This window comes from Penaeus japonicus, unplaced genomic scaffold (assembly GCF_977035675.1).
Source record: "Penaeus japonicus unplaced genomic scaffold, GWHDUDI00000001_assembly GWHDUDI00000034, whole genome shotgun sequence".
In the NCBI taxonomy this organism is placed as follows: domain Eukaryota; kingdom Metazoa; phylum Arthropoda; class Malacostraca; order Decapoda; family Penaeidae; genus Penaeus; species Penaeus japonicus.
In genome coordinates, this window is record NW_028234436.1 from 8,389,665 (window position 1) to 8,397,164 (window position 7,500).

The 7,500-nt window shown below is 32.6% G+C and overlaps 1 protein-coding gene across 1 annotated transcript in view; it reads right to left on the reverse strand.

Annotated features, from left to right (window-relative positions):
• LOC122260557 (galactosylgalactosylxylosylprotein 3-beta-glucuronosyltransferase P) overlaps window positions 1–7,500 on the reverse strand; it is a gene marked incomplete in the record, with an annotated part of 38,765 nt that overhangs the window by 6,201 nt on the left and 25,064 nt on the right.

Here is a 7,500-nt window from a genome sequence, read left to right on the forward strand (position 1 = left end):
AGAGAGAGAGAGAGAGAGAGAGAGAGAGAGAGAGAGAGGAACGACAGGAAACAGCTTGGAAATCAATGCAAGGAGATCGCTCGTCTCTTTCCCTCTCTCTCTCTATCTACCGCCACTTAATGGTAAATTAATGGTAAAGATGGAGCCAGGGTTTGAGAAAAGCAGATCGTGTTCCCAACTTTTTAGATTCTCTCTCTCTCTCTCTCTCTCTCTTTCCACCTATATATCTATATATCTCTTTCTACCTATATATCTATCTATATATCTCTCTGTCTTTATTTTATCTCTCGCTCTCTCTCTATCTCTCTCTATCTACCTACCTATCTATCTATCTATATCTCTCTCTCTGTCTTTCTCAGTCTGTATTTTAGTCTCTCTCTCTCTCTCTCTCTCTCTCTCTCTCTCTCTCTCTCTCTCTCTCTCTCTCTCTCTCTCTCTCTCTCAATGGTAGGTTGCATTTCGAGGAGGGCTTGTAAGGAGAGCGGTGAAGGGGGAGTGGGGAGGGGAAGGGAAGGGGGGAGAGCTGGAGTCAAGATGGATAAGGGGGAAGGGGAGAGGAGAGGAAGAGAGGAATGCGGATGAGGGGAAAGGGGGTTTAAAGGGATGTGAAGGGACTGGGGAAGGGGAGGGGAAAGAGTTGGAGGTTAGGAAATGGGGTATGAGAGGGAAGTGAAGAGGGGGAGGAAGGTGAGGGGATGGGAAGGGGAAAAGAGTGTAGTCAAGAAGGAAGAGGGGGGAGAGGGGATGAGAGGAGGACGGTGTGGGGAAGGGAAGGGGAACGAGGAGGGCGGGGGGGGGGACTTTTGTTTGTCGATTATGTTGGCACCCCTGCGAGCCAACACGAACGGGCGATTGGTGTTAGCTTCACCGTGAATCACCATCGAAGTAATTACACGGGTTCAGAAATAATGGTGATTGACATAATGAAGATAATTACATGTTTTAGATAAAAGATTTGATTTTGCTATACACGGGAATCAGAAATGAAAAGGTTTTGAATTCTCAATTTACAAACAACTTTTCGCCATTTTCCCTACTGGAAAAATTCGATACGCGACATTCAGTCCAGATCCCTCACAGCTACCAATCTCCGAATCAATATTCACATTGTATTTATGTTTACTACTGATTGAGCGTTTTAAAGAAAAAAACAATAAAAAAAAAATAATAATATAACAGATGTATAAAATAAGGTTGCTCATCCATTATCATTTCTTTCTTACTTTAAAATCGAAATCATTCTGGGGAGAAAGGAAAGAGTTGCCAGTTAGCGTATCTATTTTACTTCAGCTTGCTCTTTAATTTTTATACCTGCGCACCGAATTCCCTATTGCTTTTATCGTGTTTTGTATGTTTGTTTATAGGTGAATGATTGCTCGTGCTTTTCGATGTTGACTTTGCAATATCCATTTTATGTTGCAGATGATAACGGCGATGATTTGGGAACTGGTTTTTTTAGGAAGCTGGGTTTTTTTGATGATTATTCACATTATACTTATTACCTATTGTTCTATCATATAATCAATCAATTGGTCATATCACTTGTTATCATCATCCGGCTGTTAGATGGCGACATTTCGTATTAAGGTTATTAGTAATTATCAGTTATTGTTATTACTGTCATCATTGTCATCATCATTGTCATTCTTATTATTGTTATTATCATCATTATCATTATCATTGTTAATATTATAATTATCACCATTATCTTTATCATCATAACCATTATTATCGTTATTATCATCACTATATCATACTTGACAATTGCTAAAAAAATATATATAAAATAACACTCTTGTTACTAGTTATTATTATATTTTTTAGATAATGAACATTAACTAATATTTACAAATAAAATGATGAATAAACAAATAGACAGTAAATAGACAAATGATAATGATAAGCAAGTCAGTCATTGCCACAAGCAAGAATTGTTCAAATCGTGATCTACATAACGTATGGTGAGTTTTTGCTTGTATGGTGATGTGATTGTTCAATCGTGTTTTATCATGATGGTGACTGTGGTGGTGGTTGCAATGTTAGTGTCTGGTAACGTTTTATGGTTAAGGAAGGTTGAGGATAGGCATGTGATGATGGTGGTGGTGAGGATGATGGTGGTAATGACTGTAATGAGGATAATGATAGGGGGAACGGGATAAAGATGATGGTGAGATACATGCTGATTGTGGTTCCAACCACGTGTTATGGTCCCGTATCTATAGAAATTAAGAACTAGATGCTAATCACACACACACATGTATATATATATATATATATATATATATATATATATATATATATATATATATATATATATATATGCATTTATGTATGTATGATATCTATATATCTATCTATATATATGTATGTATATGTATATATATATATATATATATATATATATATATATATATATATACTTATACATATATATATTACACACATATACCTATCAATTTTCAACCTCTTCACTCTGCTTCTTTTTTAATGTCTGACACTGAGAAGAGATTTTTTTGCTTATCATTTACTTATCATTGAATCATTGATAGAAAAGGAAACAGTCTTAATAAGGAAAGTGACCTCTTTGGTTGAATAAAATGTGCAAATGTCTAATCACCGTTAAGAGTAATGATAGATGATTATATCAACAGTGGTGATGATGATAACGATACGAAAAAAAAGGTGATGCTGATGATGATGACGATAACAATTGTATGTAATGATAATGATAATAAAATACTGATATGAATGAAAGTGCATATGACAATGAGAACAGTTATAATGGTACTAATGATAGTAACTATTACAATTACTAATAGAGTCATTATCATTACTGTTATCAATATCAGAGTCAGTAGTATTAATAAGTATCATGATTTCTTTAATAGCATCATCACCCTTGTTAGTGGTATTAATAATTATCTTTATCATAAATATAGTTATTACTTTTTAAATATCACTGTTATCGACTAGTGCAAATTCCATACTATCTGTGTAAAAGTGACCTTCCCCCCTTTCTCTCTCTTTTTCTCTGTCTGTCTCCCTCCCTCCCTCCCTCTCTCTCTCTCACTCAATCTCTCTCTTTTTCTCCCCCCCAGAACTCCCCCCGCCACGCCCCACCGATTCTATCTCTCTATTCTCCCAGCTCTTTCCCTCCCCACTCACTCCCTTCCCTTCTCTCTCTCATCTGTCCCCTTCTCAAATATTTGCTCCCTCGACAACTCTCGCTTCCCCCCTCTCCTTCCTCTTTCTCCTCCTCCCTTTCTTCTTCAATCCCCCTTCTCTCATCCCCTCCTCTCTTCCTCTCCCTTCTTCTCCCGCCTCTCCTCTCCTCCCTCTCCTCCTTACTCCCTCTCTTTCTTTCTCCTCCCTCATCTCTCTTCCTCCCTTTCCCTCTCTTCCCTCGTCTTCTCTCATTCTCTCTCTCTCTCTCTTCCTCTCTCTACATCCCTCTTCCTCTCTCTTTTATACGTTGCGTGAGTGCAGTAGCGTCGGGGCAATGCAGGCAGGAAACAGTAAAAGACAAGGAGAGAGAGTTTGCTGCGCGGATACTCCATTGGCGGGTAGGCATTGGCAACGTAACGGAGAGAGGATGTAGGAGAGAGGGATAGAGGAGAGAGAAGTGAGAGATGGGAGGGAGAGGACGAGAGAGAGAGAGAGAGAGAGAGGGCGAGAGAGAGAGAGAGAGAGAGAGAGAGAGAGAGAGAGAGAGAGAGAGAGAGAGAGAAAGAGAAAGAGAAAGAGAAAGAGAGAGAGGAAGGGAAGGAAGATGAGGAGAGGCGTGAGGACGCAAGAGGAGTGGCCAAGAGGGAGGCAAGAGGGAGGCAAGAGGGAGGCAAGAGGGAGGCAAGAGGGAGGCAAGAGGGAGGCAAGAGGGAGGCAAGAGGAGCGGAGGAGGATTTGCCTGAGGGCGCAGGAGGCGAGAGGAGCAAAGCCCCTAAGAAGGCTCCGAGGGAAAAAGGTCAGCCTCCATCACGGCCTTCCAGTGAGAGCGCTCGCTTGCCCTTGAGAGAGAGAGAAATTGTCTTATTCTTCATATCTCATAAAAAAAAAGGTTCTGATCATTCTTTCAGGTGGATTTTGTCGATGCTCATTTAAACAAAGAAAATCGGTTGTTTTGATTTCGGTTTAGCTACTCAACTTTTTTCTAAGAAAAAAAAATCAATATGCCAGCATATATATCTCGAAATATAAATATTTTTTTCAATTTACTTATGAACCACTTTATCTATCATTCCTTTGTTATTCACTTATTTTCGGTTATTATATATCACTTGCATAAAATGTTGTATTTACAAATTTATAAGTTATTTAATTATTATTTGTCAATATTATGCAGTTTATTCGAGTTTCCAACGACATACATGGATCACAAAAATAATCACACGTATTTTCATTATCTATTTCATTGTCAATATTTTTTTCATTTACCTTAATGTGTCTGTATTTATATTTTTTTCTTTTTTTTTATTATTTACCTTCATGTATCTGTGATTATATTTTTTCTTTTCTTTTCTTTTACCTTCATGTATCCGTGATTACATTTTTTCTTTTCCTTTCTTTTCATTTACCTTAATGTATCCGTGATTATAATATATAATATATATATATAGTATATTTATATATATATATATATTATTATAATATTTTTTATTTTTTTTTTTTTTTTTTTTTTTTTTTTTTTTTTTTTTTTTTTTCATTTACCTGAATGTATTTTCTTTTCTCTATTTTATTCAACTCCTTTGGCGTTTGTCTGATTTCTTCAACGAGAGAGAGGGGGGAGGGGTCAAAAATAAGGGGAAACTAAATGATAATGATGATGGTAATGGTGATGACAGTGGTAACAGTGATGTCATGAATGATAATGATGGTTATAATAGTAACGATGATGATGATGACTAACTTGATATAAAAGGAATAATAAAGCTAGTAATGGTAAATAAGTAATTATAGTGATAACAATGATAAAAATAAGGATAACAATGGTAAGAACAACAACAATTATAACAGTAATATTAATGAAAACAATAACATTAATGATATCGGCAACAATAATTATAGTAATAATGATGTAAACAAAAATAACAACTATGATAACAATAACAATAAAAATGATAACAATCGAACAATATAGATATTAGAGATGACATTAGTAATGATGATAGCATATGATAATAATGCTAGTAATAATTATGATAATGATAATGATAATATTACTGAAAACAATGATGATAATGATAATGCTGTTTATGATAAAGATGATAGTAATGATGGCAATAATGCTGATTTTAACAACAAACGTAATGATGATATTGATAATAATGATAATAATACTAGTGATAATGATAATAGAAATAGAAATGATTATAAAAATGAATGAATAACAAAAAGGGTGAATTGAGAGGCGTGAAATTGCAGATATGTAACATTTGACGGTATTGAATAATGATAAAAACCCAACAGAGATAAAAAAAGACAAAAAAAAGATAAAGGAGCCTCGGTGTCTGAAAAATGAGGTCGATGTAATAGAAGTAGTTTTCATCTCTGCTGTTTGGACAAAATTTATTCTTGCCCTCCCCCCACCACGCCTCCCTCTTCACTGAAGGTTTTTACCGCGTGGGAATGTTGAGGTTAAAGATGTGTAATTCTTTTAGATATTTTAACGATTTAATACTTCTAAACGATGTGTATATAATACAACTTGTATGCATATATACATTAATTTTATGCATATATACTAGTATATATATATATATATATATATTTATATATATATATATAATATAATATATATACAGTATATACATAATATATATAAATTTATATATATTTATATATATATATTATAGATATATATATGTTAATACATATATATATACATATATGTATGCATATATATACATACATATATATATATATATATAGATAGATAGATAGATAGATAGATAGATAGATATTTATATATATATATATCTAATTATTTCTGCAGTGAAAAGGCAGAACGCATTAACTCCAAAAATACGATTTTTATGAAATTGGTATCAGTGGAATCGTCATTTAAAGACGAATTTTGATACAACCATCATGGTGTCTGAATGTCAATAATGGTATGAATAACGGGTAGTTTGGTATACGATAACAATGATAGAGAAAAATATATTGCAGCCTAACCTATAACATCGATTTTCCCAACAAGGCTTTTGGCGTTAATACGTTCTGATTTTGCTGCAAGATTTATAATATATGTATATATATATATATTATATATATTTATATATATATAAATATTTATTATATATAGATATGTGTGTGTGTGGGTGGTGTAAGTGTGTGTGTGTGTGTGTGTGTGGGTGTGTGTGAGTGTGTGTGTGTGTATGATATATTCATATATACTTACATATTTCTAAGACATTATATATTTATATATTATTATATATATATATATATAAATATATATAATCAACTATCTAAAAGTATATAGCCTATAAATAACACTTATATCTATCTATATCTATCTATATATATAATTATCCATATACAAACTAAATAATCCTCATATATATATAATTTAAGTATATAAATATAAAAGATAACTATATAACTCTTATAATATACTATCTATATCTATCTATATATTATATAGGTGTGTATATGTATATCTATCAAATAAGTATGTATGTATATATATTATTACAATAAATATGATATTATCTAATAAACTATAAATATCTCATAAATATATAAATATATATATTATGTATATCCCTAACAATAATGTAAAATATATTCTATAAATATATAACTATAAATCAAAATAAAAAATCTAACGATATATATATAAAATATGTGTGTGTGTGTGGTTTGGAAGTGTGAGAGTGTGTATGTGTGTGTGTGTGTGTGTGTGTGTGTGTGAGAGTGAGAGAGTGTGTAGTGTTTGTGTGTGAGTGTGAGTAGAAAGCGAGAGACAAAGAGAGAGAGAGAATACATCGAGAGATGAAATGAGATACGATGTGATTTACCCCCAACACAACACAACAACAACTCCCACGCCCACAACAACACACTCACACGCCCACACTACACAACACAAAAAATCATTATAAAAATAATAACTATATAAATATCTTATTATATATATCTACATATAAATCATAATATATATAAAAACATATAATAATATCTATTAATATAAATATATAAATCAATATCTAAATCTATAAGTATATGTATCTGATATTTATAGAATAATCAACATATAAATATAATATAATATAAATATATAATATATATTAAATGTATTAAAACACACCAAACACAAACAACCCCCCCATCCACAACACACATGCTCATAAACAACATCAACAACCCCCCACACACGAAACCCACAAAAACAACAACAACATATTATAATGAAAATATATCTATATATATATATATATATATATATTTCTATATTACATATATATATGTATTCATATACATCTATTCTATGTGTATGTT